This window comes from Pleurodeles waltl, chromosome 1_2 (genome assembly GCF_031143425.1).
Source record: "Pleurodeles waltl isolate 20211129_DDA chromosome 1_2, aPleWal1.hap1.20221129, whole genome shotgun sequence".
In the NCBI taxonomy this organism is placed as follows: Eukaryota; Metazoa; Chordata; class Amphibia; order Caudata; family Salamandridae; genus Pleurodeles; species Pleurodeles waltl.
Genome location: NC_090437.1, coordinates 656,947,781 through 656,967,739, shown reverse-complemented (window position 1 = coordinate 656,967,739; position 19,959 = coordinate 656,947,781).

The following is a 19,959-nucleotide window of genomic DNA, read 5'->3' as shown; positions in this document are numbered from 1 at the left end:
GACCTACAGAGGTGATCAGAGGTACGGAGAGCTGTTTTTTTCCTGGTTGTGGAATGGAATTGGTTGACTTTACTGATTTGGATTTTGAAATTTGAAGATATGAGCAATAAGAGAGTTTGGCAGAGGAGTAGTAGAATTGTCTCCAGGCACAATCCAAAGTATGATTTTTTATTTCAACTGCATTATCTTGGAGGTGAATTTTGTGTGTGGAGTTTCTTGGAGGAACACTTGCTTATTTTTTTACAGGAGCAGCCATGAACTACTCTGTCTATATTAGAGGCGATGAGATTGCTAAGGTAGAACCGGCAAGTGGGCTTGGTGTAGCAAGAAGGTTAATGTTGCTGTCACACAGAGGAAGTACCCTCTACTGTGGAGCATTTTTTTCTAAGCCCTTGTGATGATAGAGGTGTCTGGAGAAAATGTGTGTGCAGGGGCTTCTCGATGATATACTAATAGGAGAGTGCTGAAATGAACAGACCCAGGTTTAGGGGAGCGGTGTATGAACAATTGTCAAAGTCTTGATTGATTCTGTAGGTTCTGTGTTCAGCCGACATGTGTGCCGCTCAAGCTGATAATCAATTCGCTTTTTCAAGGCTTGGAACATGAGTACTGTGAAAACATGCACACAAAACAGATGGTGTTGGAAGTTGGGCTACTAGTTGTGTGGCCATCACAAGTAATTGGTCCACAATTGTCCTTACCCCATTGTAGTGCTTGACTCTCATAGGGTAGCAAAGCAGAGCAGTCCAAGGCTACTCAAGGGAGATGGTATGGGCTAGTAATCCTCATTCACTGGCATGCAATAAAAATACTCAATAAATGATTGTCCAGTCAGTATTTTCGTTTAGAAAAGGGAGAAGAACATTTATTACACACACTACTAAATACTACACAGTAATTGTCAAATATATACATTGGCAGATGGAACATACCATGGATGACATTGTGTAATCATTGGTGACCCCATAGAGTGGTCCCCCAAACACATCAAGTGAGCTTAATCATTTTGTTTGGTAATAAACACAGTACTTTTGTAGAAGTCATTGTCATTATTGCGATAATGATGGACCTATAAAACATGTGAAAACATTATGATAACCTAATAAAACATTTTTTAGGAATAAACCTTGTGTTTGTGTATTCTGTCATGTATTTGCCATCAAACTGCAATTGTACAAACAACCCCTAGGGAGCATCACATTGAAAAACCATTGCATTGCAACAATACAGTCAGCCCCTGCGTAACAACATGGACATTATATTTGTGCATTTTCAGTTCTTTCAGGCCTCTCTGATAGTGATGGAGAGTGCTTGAAAAGGCGTTGAGATCAAGGGGAGATTCTAATTTTGCCCCCCCCCTCAAATTAGGGTGAGGACTCTGAAAGGCTGTGTTGTGCTGAATTGATGGCTGGTGGTCCCGTTGCCCTGGGACCTCCACATGCAGAGCTATGGGCAAAAAAATATGCTTAGACTACAAGGCCCCGTAAGGCATTAAGAGGCGATTGTGTGTCATGCGGTGAATATGGTAGCATCTACTTTCCCGTTGCGCTGTGGAGAGCTGCGTCACTTTCTCTATTTGTTCTTCTGGTTATTGGTGGCCTTGTGTCACAGATTTACATGCTGGCGGGTGCCCGGTCCCTTTCCCTCATTGGAGGGCAACTCAGGGAGCCCACCCCTGACCACCCTCGTGAGCTCCCTGAGCAGCAGCCCTCACGTGCACTACTGCGAGAACCGGCAGCTGCAGTCGTGTCTGTCCTCTCATGTGGGCAGGCGTGCCTGGTATGGCTGGCCTCCCACTCCCCCCATCACGGGGAGCGGGTGTAGGCCAGCCAAGGGTGGGGGGGTGCACAGCCGAGCTTCCCCATCTATTTTTACAAAGATGGGGTCCAGGTATGGGGTCCTGGCCCATTCTGCTTTTATGAAAGGAATGTAACAGCGCTCCTCCCTGCTTTCACAACTCCAGGAAAGCGCATTGGTGCTTTCCCACATCAGTGGTATACAGGGAATAGGGTCCCAGTCCCCTAATCATAAATCTTCCCGGGAGATGGGGGTCCCCGTGTGAGACAGAAGAACTGGGATGGGGCTCCATGCAGGCTCTCTCCCCCAGCAATAGAAAATTCAAGAGGCTTCTTCGCACTGTCCCCCGGTGCCTGGTCCACCCTGGGAAAATTTTACTGGCTGACAGCGTAGCTCCACACGCTACGAGAAGGGAAAGGTCAAAGGTTGCCACACTTCCAGATGCAATATCTTGAACATTCCTGGACTCATTTTACTCATGGTGGCAAGCTCTCTCCGCCAGGGAAAGTTGCCAGGTCTCTTCTTCATCTTTACTTGTGGGTGCAGAAAGGTCAAGGGCTTTCCTCCAACTGGTCCTCAGGGGGTATAACAGGGCCAGCCGCACTGGCCCTTGGGGAGACCCACTGGTCTTGGGGTCAACTGGGCAGATTTCTTGGTCCAAGTGGGGGTCAGGGGATTCCTCCTTCCAGTTCTCTATGGTATTCCCAGGATCCAGTAGTGAAGTGTTCAGAAATCCGCAGACAAGAGAAAGTCATCCCCTTGTGCAAGAGTTTTTAAAGGGGGGGGAAGGTTCCAGAAGACAGGCACCCCTGACCAATCTTGGTGTGCCACTTCACCTCTCCACCCCTGTCCCTACTGTCCTGCAGAGCATGCCTTGACAGTCCAAAATGGCATCATCCAGGATTCACTGGTCACATCAGCTCCTGGGGTCTCAGCTTCACCCCTCACTGACATGACTGCCGCACTAGAATTTCAAAGAGAGCCCCCAGTGGGTTGGCTCCAGTTGTCTAAGCACTCTTCTTTGTACTGTGGGCTTTGGCAGGCCCATCCCTTGTTCAGAGTGACAGCGGGGTGATTGATGCAGATGACTCCACCCCACCTCTTTCCTCCTCAGGAGCTGGGGGCAACTGCTAATTGCTTCGTTTGTGTGGGGCAGCCTTTGTTCCTGTTGTTAGAGAAAATGTAATTAACTGACACTGCAAGATGCCACAAGGCCTGGTCCTTGATCTTGAGCTGAGCTAGGTAAAGATGGAAACTCTGGATGACTCATAAGTTGGGCAGTTATCATTTTGGAAGTTGCATATTTGATTTTCTCGCACAGCTTACACTCCAATTCAAGACGTTAATGGTTTCTGTAGGCCAGGAGGGAGTGCAACTACACTCTAAGGCAGTTCCCTCCCTATGTGTATAATGGGGGACCACCATAGATAAAACAGTAAAGCACACTGACTTTCCTTAATAGTGTACACTATCCTCATGAGGCCTAACCCAAGTGAATACCTAATCCTGCAGAGTCCCCATTGCGCCAGGCTACTTGTGCACTGTTACCAGTTTGTGCATGACAGTAGTCTCACACCCAGCACATACGTGCGCACAAGTGTGCACATGTGTTCACATGTAACCAGTCAAGTGCACCTTACCCTTGCTGTGTCTCAGTGGCCTTATCTTAAAAGGCAGATACTGGTGGTAAACATGTGCAGTCCATTTGCCAAGTGATTACCGCGGGTGAGACACCGGTAGTGACATTCACCCACATTAAAAAGTCCAAAAAATAAGTAATCCGAAAAGCAAAAAAATCTGGGCGTACTGCAGGAACAGAACCCAGTGCAGCAGATGGACTGACTTGAAAAACTACCTCAAAGCTGACACAACATGTTGTTCTACCCAATGACTTGGCCTAACTACTTTTACTGTGCATGTTTAAAGTTTTGTGTGAGCTAATTTTACTGCATCTAAAACATGATAAAACCACATACCTAAAAAAACAATTTGCTGTTACCACCAGGAAACGTCTAGGGGTAATTGTGAATAAAAAAAATTGTGAATGTGTGCATTAACTGTCTTTTACATGTTTGTATTTTCCCACTGAATGCAGGATTGAGTTGTGAAAGCCCTGCTTCATATTAATCTTTGCATTGTTTCACCTGCTGATTTTGCAGTAAAATCTGAAAGAATGTGTTTTTTTCATTTTTATCATTTTTCTATTATGTATATCCCAGTCTCCTACATTTACACAGCTTATCTGCTTCCTTCTTCATCACTCCTACCGAGATGTAGTTCTACTGACTCAATGTCCTTTCCGTCAACATTTGTTTCATATTCTAAATATTACCCCTCTGCTCTATTCAAATACAACAAGTGCAAACGCCACATCTCCTCTCTTTTCTATGGGGACATCCTCACACTAGTTTACTACTTAGTCATAAATCTGGGAGTGACCAGGGGGAGTGGCCACAAAATGGGAAATATTAACTTCTAAGTACAAGGGTTTGAGGGACGAATAAGGAGGGGTGTAGCAAAGGCTAAGAGAGGTTTAGGAAGAGACAGACAGCCACCCACAAAAGAGTATGGGCAAGATGTATCAAGCATTTTTTCTGGTCCCAAACATCCTGATTCACAGATTCAGGATGTTTGCGCCAGAAAAATGCAGTTTGGTGTGTATTAATCCCAAATTGCGATTCAGTAATGTTACTGAATTGCAGTTTGGAATTGTGAATACATACCAATTCAGTATTTGGAAGGGACGTGTTTAGGCGGTCCCTTCCAAATACTGAAGCAGAATGGGATGTATGAATGTTTTGTGACCGAATTATGGTAAAAAAACATTCGCTCTTTACCACCAACTCAAAGTTGGTGTTTGCCCATTTGCAAATGGGAAGGGGTCCCAAATGGAGAATTAAAAAAAAAAAAAACATTTTTAAGAGCAGGCAGTGCTCCCACGGATCACTGCCTACTCTTAAAAAACGGGCTGCATTTAAAAATAAAAAGATTGTTTTATTAAAAACAATCACAGGCATGGTGGTCTGCTGACCCCAGCAGGCCACCATCCCTGTGATGGCTGAGATTCCTAATGGATTGCAAATTGTGACCTACCTTGTTATTATGCATGAGGTAGGTCTATTGCGACCCACTAGGAACCGCAAATGAAAGTCAAATGAATTTCAGTCGTTAGGAATACAGATATCCTAACTGTAATTCGGAAAGAATTGCAATTAGGAAATCAGTATTTCTAATGTTAGTACATCTGACCCTTTGTCCATTGCTATTTAGAGACTGCACTTCTAAAGTTACTACAGCCAAAATGTTCTAAGGCAGTAGTAAATTTACTCAAGCTCAGAACTAGAGTAGGTCCAGCACTACACGTATGGCCAACCACTGGTATTGCAATGCCCTCCCATAGAAAATAATGAAGGTATGGACTTAAAATTAAACCAAATAGGAAATAATGCTAAATTAAATTAACCTATTTAAAACAGTTGAACAGGTCAATGAATACATATAATTTAATGCTAAAAAAATCTAAAAAATAAATCATATTCATGATTTATTTACAAAATAATTTTGCATTTATACATTACTATAACATTAACTTTTATTCAAATGGAATTACATTATTTTTAATTAATTCTATATAACACTTTTAAAAATTATTAATCCATCTTTTTATACTTCAGGTGGGAATTTATTAATTTAACTTAAACATCAGAAAAATAAATTAATATTTCTTTTATTTAGTGTTGAAATAAATTAAATGTTACATTCATATTTAAGTTAATAGTGCTGTAGCATATTTTTTATTTTGTTTTACATGTAGAGTAAATATATAACATTACTTTAAATTATTATTTAACAAAAACATATTTTTGCTGTTTTTTACAAGTTAAATAAACTTGTTTACTATTTCCTGAATTTTACCATAGGTTGCCTCCCTTCCCAGGGTGGAGAACTCTCTACGGTATATTATAGGACAAAAATTAAAATGCTTATTTAACTTGAGAATACATTAGGAAAACATTTTAATGTTTAATATTACTGTAAAATAATTTTAAGTATTACTTTTAAATATAGAACTAAATGTAAAAAAGCTACTGCACTGTTCATTATGAAATAAATCTTTCATTATTTAAAAATATTAAGCAAAATAATCGATTGATTATTAACTTTATTTGAATGCAAAATGTAGCCATAAAAGTATCCATAAAAATACAACACAATAAATATCACAGTATACAATAAACAATTTAAAATAACAAACAACAATCAATTACTATACAAATAAGATGTTGCGAAAACCCTTCATCTGCGTTCATGGAGCGACAGGCACGTGCTGCTATCAAAAAAGCTTCAACATGAGTGTTTACCTCATCATCAGCCAGCTCGGAGAGTCTTAAAAGCTACCCTAAAATTATTAATCTCACATCTCTTAACAAGGGGTATCAATAAAAGCCTGGAATATATAGAATAGTATTTACATAAAAACGTAAAGTGCATCATAGTTTATCCAGACTTCCCATCACACGTGCAAGGTATACAATCAAGACTGGCAATTATGACCCAAGAGGAAGCATAACAAGTATTTCATCCTCCCAGCCCTAAATCAGAACAACAGGCTCTGCTCCCAATGGTCCATTGGTCTTTTCATATACTCTGCTAACTGATTCGGCATAAGGGAGTCAATATAAGTGGCCACTATAGGCTTTTCCCTCTCCGAGGTCAGCCTCTCAGCATCCCTCAGATTGAATAATGCCCCAATATAACTGCTTTTTATTAATATTAGAGGTAACCTCAGGATGCTTAGAAACATCATAAAAGTCTGACTTACGCAAACGCGATGCCACATAAGATAACCAGGGAATTTCCATGCCCTTGTCACAACTAAGGCAATCATTTATAATGTCCCTTGTAAGACTTGCATCTTTGTTTTTCCAAACTGCCAGCCATAACAGGGACGGGCGAGTATCAATATCATCCTCCATAAAATGAAGGGCCAGTTCTCTGTGGCAGATCACAATAGGGGAGGAAATGGGGGCAGCCACAACCCTCTTGCAAAACCTATTCTCCTCGAGTTGAATCGCCTCATATTTCTGAACACCCCACACCCCTGCTCCATACTTCACAGATGCTAAACATTGTGTGTTATAAATTTCTAAAAACGGGATGAGAGCACCTCTGCCCCTGGCTTGAGGTAAGCTGAACAGGGAGGAAATTGCCTTTGCTAGCTTCCCCTTACAATGTGCAATATGCGGTGCCCATCTGCCAGTATTTGTAAATAACACCCCTAAATAAGGAAAAGTACTGGTGCATTTCAAAATGTTGGAGATGACCATCATAATGAGCAGAGGACATTTCCTAAAACCACAAGCCGTAATATAGGACTTGTTAAAATTAACTATTAAATCTAAATCACCAATGCAATAAACAAATCCATTAACTAAAAGGCGGAGTGTTCTGGGAGTGCAAGCCGTCAAAACAACATCATCTGCATATAGCAACAAAGGCAACGGTTAACCATTATGGGTAGGTCCCTGAGGGCAGCAGCATTGATTGTCCCACCCTCTAGGACCATGCATCCAGATGCCACCAACTCTGCCATTGCAGTTGAGGTGTAATGGTGCAAACCTACAACACAGACTCAACATAGCACACTGCCTGTGTGCCCTGTCCACCATACACTACATATACCATGGGTAAGACTCCTCTCTGGCAGGCCTTACAGCCCTAAGGCAGGGTGCACAATATCATATGTAAAGGCATAGCTGCATGAGCAATATTCCCCTCACTGTGTCCTTGCCAAACCCGGGGCATAGTGAGTGAACAGAGCAGCCATTTTAATACATGTGCAAGACACTGGTCAACATGATGGCCACTCTGAACCCTGGGTTGTTTGGTATCAAACAACTCAGAATGATAAATCCAAACTGGGACCAGTATTGGATTTATCCCTAAAAGTACAGAGGGGTCACCTTAGAGGTGCCCCCTGCAAAAGCTACCTACCTTTGCATGGTTGCTAACTGGTTGTATCCAGCCTGCCACCTCCAGACAACCAATCTACAAACCTTAGGGGAGAGCCCTGTCTATCTGGTTTGTAGAACAATGCCCTTCCTGGGTGGAGGTGCTAACACCCCCTCCCTCAGGAATGTGCACTGCCCTGGCGGCGAGCTTTAAAGGACTTACCGCCTTTGAAACTCAACCTCCAGGCCTGCTGCTAGCAGCAGATGGTCAACCCCTTAGCAAACCCCCACTTTTGGCGTGAGCAAAGGTGGGAAACCACGCAAAGAGTAGATCGAGTGGCCCCACCGGGCATGCACCACCCCTAAGGTATTGCCTGCGAGGTGGACACTCCATTTCATTTTCCTCCATCTTAGATGGAATTAAAACAGCCAATCTGGGTAGGGGAGTGACCATTCCCACAGGAAGCGGTCACTACAGTGGGTGTAGGCACCCAAATACATGTGTTCCCCCTAAAACGCCCACTAAATACAGTATGTAGTGGGCACCCCTAGACCGGATGATCAGATTCACTATTCTGTCTCTTTTTTACCCTGAAATTTCATTCACTGCTAATAATGAAAGTTGAAGTCCTGTTTTAGAGGAAATTCTAAAAGGTCAGTAGGAACAATTATTATATAAACCACAATGAACAGGGCTCTCTGATAGCCACAAAAAGTAATTGTCATGAATGCAGGGGTGAAAACAGCATTGTAACACAAGGCAAGCCCAGGATCGGTTTTAAAGCTGGTGGCACCCAGTGTGGCAATCTTTGTTGGTGCCTTCCCCCACATCGCATTGACCTCCTTGTCCACAAATCCCCACACTATCTCCCTCCAACAGTGTCTCTTATATCTCCACAGTCTTTCTCTCACATGTTTTTCATTTGTTTTATAGCTCTACTCATTCCATTGTAGGGCTTTGGGGTACTTTTCATCAAACACACATCATTCAGAGACAATGAATCATACAAAGGTGTCAATCAGTGAATAGGAAATGCTACAAAAGACCATGAAGACTACATGATTACAAGGTGAAGGAGGCACATGTCATCCATAGTGGTAGGCACTATATGTTAAAAGTGATTGGCTTAGAGAAGCATTTAGGATTTAAAACATAACACAGTGGCTGGTGTTGGCTTTCCTTATAGGAATTATTTCTACCTAAACGAACCATTTGTAGGATAATGAAAGATGGAGGAGAAACATAGTGTTCTAACTTATGCCTTCCAGTTTGGATGCAGCTCTTTGATGATAATTTATAGCTCCCTGTGCTATATTAGGATTGTTATATATGAACAGCAAGTAGCAAAACGATCTCTGGGACAAAAACAGTGACCCACAGAGCTAACTACATAAAATACAGTTCTGTGATTTGCATGCTACATGTGTTTTGCAGCAGGCATAATTACCCTCAGCACTACTCTATGATGACTCAAAATTGCCACTCGACCAAAAGAATAAATTAATCACCAGGGTTACCATGCCATTTGTATTACTGTCTAACAGCTGTTAGATAGGAAATCAGCAGTAGGTGCTTTGTAACTCATAAGAATTTTCAAAACACAGAGTCCCCCGAGCTCGGTGCCCAGTACAGCAGCACTGTTCGCACCACCCTAAAACAGGCCCTGGGCAAGCATATAATCTCTTTCGTTGTCAGGGCAAAAACCTACCAAGCGTTTTGTCTCACACCTTTGCATGTGCAGTCCCCCCCTCAAGTTGCAACCTGGGCTACGACCTAACTAGAGCTCACCCAATTCGTGCACTTCCCCCTTTGAGACCTCAATAAGGGTTTGGGGGGTGAAATCCTGCTCAAACGTTCGCTTCCTTCTGCTGAGCAGTAATAGATGGAATCAGGACCTTTTAAAGTTTGTGAAGTTTCTGCTCAGATTGCCAGCCTTGTTTGCTCCTCAAGATCCTTCTTACTCCCTGGAGGGTATTTGTTCAGCATTAGACAGTATATAATAAATAAAAAATAAAATAGTGCACGGCTACTGCTTTTGTCATCAATTAAGTGCTTCAGCACCCCACTTAGTGTAGTGAGCTCTATACAAATGCTACCACACTTACGAGTGCAAACAGTTTAATGACGGGACTCTGCATGCTCACTGATGTCCAAGTCATTTCTATACTTGATATGGATATTCACTATGTAGCACTGCTGCCCACAGGCCAACATTACAATTAACTACTGAAAACGTCCTTGCAATGAATGTACCAGCGACTTGCTGTGGTGTTGGCAACAGCCGATGTCGTCATCTCTTCCTGTGACAGGATCATATCCTTATTGCCTATCATCTACTAAGGGTGCCTGGATCCTAAACAGGTAGCTTGCCTTAAGAAGGGCATCAATACTGTTGGCCTGTTTTGAAAAGCAACTATTATTATTATTATTATTATTATTATTAATAGTAGTAGTCATCGACAATATGGACATGGACATACCAGAGGAGAGAGGAAGTGCAGCGAATGGAGTGTAGATAAAATAAGCGTAAAGAAAGGGACAAGAAAGAACCAGAGGGACCAGAAGAGAGGAAAAAGACACGACAGATAGATGAGATGCAGAGGCAAAAAGTGTGTGTGTGTGTGAAAGAGAGAGAAAGAGAGCTACAGAGAGAGAAAACCAAAAACAACTGAGGTGGAAGGTTAAAGAGATACGCTGCAGAGATAGTGACAGAGGTGTACGAGAGAGAGACAAGTAAGAAGTTTAAGACAGGTGAAAAAGAGACGGCTGACAGAGGGAAAGACAGAGATGTGAGAGGCACATAGATGGGAAAGGCGCAATTGAGATATAGAGTGGTGATAGGTGTGAGAAAAGGGTTCAAAAGGAGACAGGCCAGAAAAGCACTGCAGAGAGTAGACTGGTTTAAAAAGAGGCATCTAAGAGATAGGTGAGGGGCAGGTGTGTAGGATGGTGTTTAAAGAGACAGAGGAAGTGAGTAGAAGGGAACTGTAAAAAGGTGATACAAAAAGACTGGTGTGAGAGAGCTCAGAGAGAGACAGAGAAAAAGAGGGGATACAGATGAGAGAGAGGGGATAGCAACAACTGAGCAAAGAGAGAATGGACAGGTGAGAAATAATTCATAAAGGGTCCGATGAGAGAGAGATGAATAATCCACAGATGTGATAGAGAGGTAATAGGCAGATAAGAGAGAGGTGAGTGAAGGAACTGGTGGGAGGTAGATGATATAGAGACATAGGTGAGAAAGGGAAAGGGATGAGCGAAAAGTGTAAGAAAGATGGGAGAAGTAAAAAGGAGTCAGGTGAGAGAGGAAGGTGAAAAAGACAGTTCAGAGAGGGGGTGAAAGACTTTGTTAAGATAGATAGTATGAGATAGGTGAAGGGGAAAATAAACTGTTGCAATACCATAGACAGAGAGACCCCGGTAAGAGAGTGAGGGCTGATAAGGAGATAGCAGCTTGAATACAAATAGCTGACAGAGGTAGGGAGGATTGACAGGTGAGACAGGATGACAGCCGCAAGAGTAGGGAGAGAGCAGAAAAAAATGGAACACGTTGAGAGAGGGCTCAGGGGAAGGCATTAATGTTTCCATAAAGATGCAGATGGATAAGAAAGAAATAGCTGGATGAGAGGGAAGCAGGTGAAAGGGAGAGCATAAAGGCAGTGCCTTTTATCCGCCTAGCACTTATTACATGAGTTGTAACTGCAGTGATGTCCCTTCTCAAGGTGACATGAGAGTAAACGTCATGTGAGATCACTCTTTCAGTGGATATTAGGTGAAGTTTGTATGATGTCACTTCCTGTGATGTAAGTGGAGATGGTCAAAAGTCATGTCACATCCGCCAGGGTTGTAGTGATGACTGGTGCAAAGAGACTGTTTCTCCTGAGAACCAGCAGAAGGTTGACCACAATATTCTAAACCTTTTGGAGTTTGAAGATGAGTGAAGAATAGTCACAATGATGCAAGAGTGTTTACAGTAGCCACTTTTTGAGTGAACATCAGATGAGAACGAATGCTTTTGATAGTACAGAGGTGACAGACCACTATATTAATTGTGGCATGCTAAACCTTTAGACGGAGGAGCAGGCTGAAGACAAAGAGGACGCAGTCATCATTGTGCTGCCAGTAGTCGACTGTTGCCATGAACGGGTGTAAATTGTTGAAGGTGAGATTTTGATTTTTGTTTATTCTGACAAGGAATGGGAGTCGCTGTCAGAGTAGAAAATAGTGAAGCCAAACAAGTGCAATTAGTATGCAATGGACATAAAAGGATGTTAAATATGGGAGAACATGACAAGTGTCATGGGACATTTTAGGACAGAGGCTGGGGAGATGAAAGAGGAGACCAGAGGAAGAACACAACATTGAAATCATAGAGATAGGAGGAGAATGCAGTGATCTACATCAAATGATGCTGAAAGATCCAGGAGAAGAGGGCACCAAACACCATTGCCATCTTTGAGCATTTGTATGTGGTCAAGCCTGAGTGGATCACTTCCTCATAGGAAGCACAAACCAGCCTGGCTTCTATCCAGCTGATTATTCTCCTTAACGTAGGACTAAAGCTATCCTTACAGGACAAATGCATTCTACAAGTGTAGCTAGGAAGTGGTTTTTGAAGTCTGAATTGTATTTATATGGCTCTGAGTGATTCAGAGAGGGCATCCTGAATAGGGTGTGATGACGACTATGGTGAAAGTCGAAACAAAGGTGTTTGAGGAAGGGAGTAGTTGAGGAAGTGCCACAGGTAGATGTACCTTGTACTGTTGAAGTTGCCTATGACCAGCTTCAAAAGTACAAGCAGAAACAAATCTAAAGTCGAGCTAGAACTCCAAGCAAACAGCAAATCGTGAACTCTGAAGCTGATATTGGGTCAAAAGGAGGAAACTGGATTGTAGACGCTCGTTCAAAAGCAATGATAATTATGGATGGAGTTGGTGCAATCTTGTGAAAGGAGTGGGAGGAATGTGCAATACCTTGATGGGTCTTCCCTACTTGGTCTATGAAGACTGCTGAGGTTGAACATAATGGTTTCAGTAGTGTACAGAATCCATTTGGGACCTACAGAGGTGATCAGAGGTACTGAGAGCTGTGTTTTTCCTGGTTGTGGAATGGAATTGGTAGACTTTACTGATTTGGATTTTGAAATTTGAAGATATGAGCAATAAGAGAGTTTGGCAGAGGAGTAGTAGAATTGTCTCCAGGCACAATCCAGAGTAGGATTTTTTATTTCAACTGCATTATCTTGGAGGTGCATTTTGTGTGTGGAGTTTCTTGGAGGAACACTTGCTTATTTTTTTACAGGGGCAGCCATGAACTACTCTGTCCATATTAGAGGAGATGAGATTGCTAAGGTAGAACCGGCAAGTGGGCTTGGTGTAGCAAGAAGGTTAATGTTGCTGTCACACAGAGGAAGTGCCCTCTACTGTGGAGCATTTTTTCTAAGCCCTTCTGATGATAGAGGTGTCTGGAGAAAATGTGTGTGCAGGGGCTTCTGGATGATATACTAATAGGAGAGTGCTGAAATGAACCGACCCAGGTTTAGGGGAGTGGTGTGTGAACAATTGTCTAAGTCTTGATTGATTCTGTAGGTTCTGTGTTCAGCCGACATGTGTGCCGCTCAAGCTGATAATCAATTCGCTTTTTCAAGACTTGGAACATGAGTACTGTGAAAACATGCACACAAAACAGATGGTGTTGGAAGTTGGGCTACTAGTTGTGTGGCCATCACAAGTAATTGCTCCACAATTGTCTCTACCCCATTGTAGCGCTTGACTCTCATAGGGTAGCAAAGCAGAGCAGTCCAAGGCTACTCAAGGGAGATGGTATGGGCTAGTAATCCTCATTCACTGGCACCCAATAAAAATACTCAATAAATGATTGTCCAGTCAGTATTTTTGTTTAGAAAAAGGAGAAGAACATTTATTACACACACTACTAAATACTACACAGTAATTTACAAATAAATACATTGGCAGATGGAACATACCATAGATGACATTGTGTAATCATTGGTGACCCCATAGAGTGGTCCTCCAAACACATCAAGTGAGCTTAATCATTTTGTTTGGTAATAAACACAGTACTTTTGTAGAAGTCATTGTCATTATTGCGATAATGATGAACCTATAAAACATGTGAAAACATTATGATAACCTAATAAAACATTTTTTAGGAATAAACCTTGTGTTGGTGTATTCTGTCATGTATTTGCCATCAAACTGCAATTGTACAAACAACCCAGGGAGCATCTCATTGAAAAACCATTGCATTGCAACATTACAGTCAGCCCCTGTGTAACAACATGGACATTTTATTTGTGTATTTTCAGTTCTTTCAGGCCTCTCTGATAGTGATGGAGAGTGCTTAAAAAGGCATTGAGATCAAGGGGAGATTCTAATTTTGCCCTCCCCTCAAATTAGGGTGAGGACTCTGAAAGGCTGTGTTGTGCTGAATTGATGGCTGGTGGTCCCGTTGCCCTGGGACCTCCACATGCAGAGCTATGGGCAAAAAATGTGCTTAGACTACAAGGCCCCGTAAGACATTAAGGGGCGATTGTGTGTCATGCGGTGAATATGGTAGCATCTACTTTCCTGTTGAGCTGTGGAGAGCTGCGTCACTTTCTCCATTTATTCTTCTGTTTATTGGTGGTCTTGTGTCGCAGATTTACATGCTGGCGGGTGCCTGGTCCCTGTCCCTCATTGGAGGGCAACTCAGGGAGCCCACCCCTGACCACCCTCGTGAGCTCCCTGAGCAGCAGCACTCACGTGCACTACTGCGAGAACCAGCAGCTGCAGTCGTGTCTGTCCTCTCATGTGGGCAGGCGTGCCTGGTATGGCTGGCCTCCCGCTCCCCCCGTCACGGGGAGCAGGTGTAGGCCAGCCAAGGGTGGGGGGTGCACAGCCGAGCTTCCCCCTCTCTTTTTACAAAGATGGGGTCCAGGTATGGGGTCCTGGCCCCTTCTGCTTTTATGAAAGGAATGCAACAGCGCTCCTCCCTGCTTTCACAACTCCAGGAAAGCGCAATGGTGCTTTCCCACATCAGTGGCATACAGGGAATGGGGTCCCAGTCCCCTAATCATAAATCTTCCCGGGAGAGGGGGTCCCCGTGTGAGACAGAAGAACTGGGATGGGGCTCCATGCATGCCCTCTCCCCCAGCAATAGAAAATTCAAGAGGCTTCTTCGCACTGTCCCCCGGTCGCTGGTCCACCCTGGGAAAATTTTACTGGCTGACAGCGTAGCTCCACACGCTACGAGAAGGGAAAGGTCAAAGGTTGCCACACTTCCAGATGCAATATCTTGAACCTTCCTGGACTCATTTTACTCCTGTTGGTAAGCTCTATCCGCCAGGGAAAGTTGCCAGGTCTCTTCTTCATCCTTACTTGTGGGTGCAGAAAGGTCAAGGGCTTTCCCCCAACTGGTCCTCAGGGGATATAACAAGGCCAGCCACACTGGCCCTTGGGGAGACCCACTGGTCTTGGGGTCAACTGGGCAGATTTCTAGGTCCAAGTGGGGTTCAGGGGATTCCTCCTTCCAGTTCTCTATGGTATTCCCAGGATCCAGTAGTGAAGTGTTCAGAAATCCGCAGACAAGAGAAAGTTGTCCCCTTGTGCAAGAGTTTTTAAAGGGGGGGAAGGTTCCAGAAGACAGGCACCCCTGGCCAATCTTGGTGTGCCACTTCACCTCTCCACCTCTGTCCCTACTGTCCTGCAGAGCATGCCTTAACAGTCCAAAATGGCATCATCCAGGATTCACTGGTCACATCAGCTCCTGGGGTCTCAGCTTCACCCCTCACTGACATGACTGCCGCACTAGAATTTCAAAGAGAGCCCCCAGTGGGTTGGCTCCAGTTGTCTAAGCACTCTTCTTTGTACTGTGGGCTTTGGCAGGCCCATCCCTTGTTCAGAGTGACAGCGGGGTGATTGATGCAGATGACTCCGCCCCACCCCTTTTCTCCTCAGGAGCCGGGAGCAATTGCTAATTGCTTCGTTTGTGTGGGGCAGCCTTTGTTCCTGTTGTTAGAGAAAATATAATTAACTGACACTGCAAGATGCCACAAGGCCCGGTCTTTGATTTTGAGCTGAGCTAGGTAAATATGGAAACTCTGGATGACTCATAAGTTGGGCAGTTATCATTTTGGAAGTTACATATTTGATTTTCTTGCACAGCTTACACTCCAATTCAAGACGTTAATGGTTCCTGTAGGCCAGGAGTGAGTGAAACTACACTCTAAAGCAGTTCCCTCCCTATGTGTATAATGGGGGGCCACCATAGATAAAACAGTAAAGCACACTGACTTTCCTTAATAGTGTACACTATCCTCATGAGGCCTAACCCAAGTGAATACCGAATCCTGCAGAGTACCCATTGTGCCAGGCTACCTGTGCACTGTTACCAATTTGTGCATGACAGTAGTCTCACACCCAGCATATACGTGTGCACAAGTGTGCACATATGTTCAAATGTAACCAGTCAAGTGCCCCTTACCCTTGCTGTGTCTCAGTGGCCTTATCTTAAAAGGCAGATACTGGTGGTAAACATGCGCAGTCCATTTGCCAAGTGATTACCGTGGGTGAGACACCGGTAGTGAGATTCACCCACATTAAAAAGTCCCAAAAATAGCTAATCCAAAAAGCAAAAAAATCTGGGCGTACTGCAGGAACAGAACCCAGTGCAGCAGATGGACTGACTTGAAAAACTACCTCAAAGCTGACACAACATGTTGTTCTACCCAATGACTTGACCTAACCACTTTTACTGTGCATGTTTAAAGTTTTGTGTGAGCCAATTTTACAGCATCTAAAACATGATAAAACCACATCACTAAAAAAAAAAGAATTGCTGTTACCACCAGGAAACGTCTAGGGGTAATTGTGAATTTAAAAAAATGTGAATGTGTGCATTAACAGTCTTTTACATGTTTGTATTTTCCCACTGATTGCAGGATTGAGTTGTGAAAGCCCTGCTTCATATTAATCTTTGAATTGTTTCACCTGCTGATTTTGCAGTAAAATCTGAAAGAATGTGTTTTTTTCATTTTTATCATTTTTCTATTATGTAAATCTCAGTCTCCTACATTTACACAGACTATCTGCTTCCTTCTTCATCACTCCTACCGAGATGTAGTTCTACTGACTCAATGTCCTTTCCGTCAACATTTGTTTCATATTCTAAATATTACCCCTCTGCTCTATTCAAATACAACAAGTGCAAACGCCACATCTCCTTTCTTTTCTATGGGGACATCCTCACACAAGTTTATACTTAGTCATAAATCTGGGAGTGACCAGGGGGAGTGGCCACAAAATGGGAAATATTGGCTTCTAAGTGCAAGGGTTTGAGGGACGAATAAGGAGGGGTGTAGCAAAGGCTAAGAGAGGTTTAGGAAGAGACAGACAGCCACCCACAAAAGAGTATGGGCAAGATGTATCAAGCATTTTTTCTGGTCCCAAACATCCTGATTCGCAGATTCAGGATGTTTGCGACCAGAAAAATGCAGTTTGGTGTGTATTAATCCCAAATTGCGATTCAGTAATGTTACTGAATTGCAGTTTGGAATTGCGAATACATACCAATTCAGTATTTGGAAGGGACGTGTTTAGGCGGTCCCTTCTAAATACTGAAGCAGAATGGGATGTATGAATGTTTTGTGACCGAATTATGGTAAAAAAACATTCGCTCTTTACCACCAACTCAAAGTTGGTGTTTGCCTATTCACAAATGGGAAGGGGTCCCAAATGGAGAATTAAAAAAAAAAACATTTTTAAGAGCAGGCAGTGCTCCCACGGATCACTGCCTACTCGTTAAAAAACGGGCTGCATTTACAAATAAAAAGATTGTTTTATTAAAAACAATTACATACATGGTGGTCTGCTGACCCCAGCAGGCCACCATCCCTGTGATGGCTGAGATTCCTAATGGATTGCAAATTGCGACCTACCTTGTTATTATTCATGCGGTAGGTCTATTGCGACCCACTAGGAACCGCTAATAAAAGTTAAATGAATTTCAGTCATTAGGAATACAGATATCCTAACTGTAATTCGGAAAGAATTGCAATTAGGAAATCAGTATTTCTAATGTTAGTACATCTGACCCTTTGTCCATTGCTATTTAGAGACTGCACTTCTAAAGTTACTACAGTCAAAATGTCCTAAGGCAGTAGTAAATTTACTCAAGCTCAGAACTAGAGTAGGTCCAGCACTACACGTATGGCCAACCACTGGTACTGCAATGCCCTCCCATAGAAAATAATGAGGGTATGGACTTAAAATGAAACCACATAGGAAATAATGCTAAATTAAATTAACCTATTTAAAACAGTTGAACAGGTCAATGAATACATATATTTTAATGCTAAAAAAATCTAAAAAATAAATCATATTCATGATTTATTTACAAAATATTTTTGAATTTATACATTACTATAACATTAACTTTTATTCAAATGTAATTACATTATTTTTAATTAATTCTATTCAACACTTTTAAAAATTATTAATCCATATTTTTATACTTCAGGTGGGAATTTATTAATTCAACTTAAACATCAGAAAAATAAATTAATATTTATTTTATTCAGTGTTGAAATGAATTAAATGTTACATTCATATTTAAGTTAATAGTGCTGTAGCATATTTTGTATTTTGTTTTACATGTAGAGTAAATATATAACATTACTAAACATTACTATTTAACATAAACATATTTTTGCTGTTTTTTACAAGTTAAATAAACTTGTTTACTATTTCCTGCATTTTACCATAGGTTGCCTGCCTTCCCAGGGTGGAGGTCTCTCTACGGTATATTATAGGACAACAATTAAAATGCTTATTTAACTGAAAATACATTAGGAAAACATTTTAATGTTTAATATTACTGTAAAATAATTTTAAGTATTACTTTTAAATATAGAACTAAATGTAAAAAAGCTACTGCCCTGTTCATTATGAAATAAATCTTTCATTATTTAAAATATTAAGCAAAATAATCGATTGATTATTAACTTTATTTGAATGCAAAATGTAGCCATAAAAGTATCCATAAAAATACAACACAATAAATATCACAGTATACAATAAACAATTTAAAATAACAAACAACAATCAATTACTTTACAAATAAGATGTTGCGAAAACCCTTCATCTGCGTTCATGGAGCGACAGGCACGTGCTGCTATCAAAAAAGGTTCAACATGAGTGTTTACCTCATCATCAGCCAGCTAGGAAAGAGTCTTAAAAGCTACCCTAAAATTATTCATCTCACATCTCTTAACAAGGGGTATCAATAAAAGCCTGGAATATATAGAATAGTATTTACATAAAAACGTAAAGTGCATCATAGTTTATCCAGACCTCCCATCACACGTGCAAGGTATACAATCAAGACTGGCAATTGTGACCCAAGAGGAAGCATAACAAGTATTTCATCATCCCAGCCCTAAATCGGAACAACAGGCTCCGCTCCCAATGGTCCATTGGTCTTTTCATATACTCTGCTAACTGATTCGGCATAAGGGAGTCAATATAAGTGGCCACTATAGGCTTTTCCCTCTCCGAGGTCAGCCTCTCAGCATCCCTCAGATTGAATAATGCCCCAATATAACTGCTTTTTATTAATATTAGCAGTAACCTCAGGATGCTTACAAACATCATAAAAGTCTGACTTACGCAAACGCGATGCCACATAAGATAACCAGGGAATTTCCATGCCCTTGTCACAACTAAGGCAATCATTTATAATGTCCCTTGTAAGACTTGCATCTTTGTTTTTCCAAACTGCCAGCCATAACAGGGACGGGCGAGTATCAATATCATCCTCCATAAAATGAAGGGCCAGTTCTCTGTGGCAGATCACAATAGGGGAGGAAATGGGGGCAGCCACAACCCTCCTCCAAAACCTATTCTCCTCGAGTTGAATCGCCTCATATTTCTGAACACCCCACACCCCTGCTCCATACTTCACAGATGCTAAACATTGTGTGTTATAAATTTCTAAAAACGGGATGAGAGCACCTCTGCCCCTGGCTTGAGGTAAGCTGAACAGGGAGGAAATTGCCTTTGCTAGCTTCCCCTTACAATGTGCAATATGCGGTGCCCATCTGCCAGTATTTGTAAATAACACCCCTAAATAAGGAAAAGTGCTGGTGCATTTCAAAATGTTGGAGATGACCATCATAATGAGCAGAGGACATTTCCTAAAACCACAAGCCGT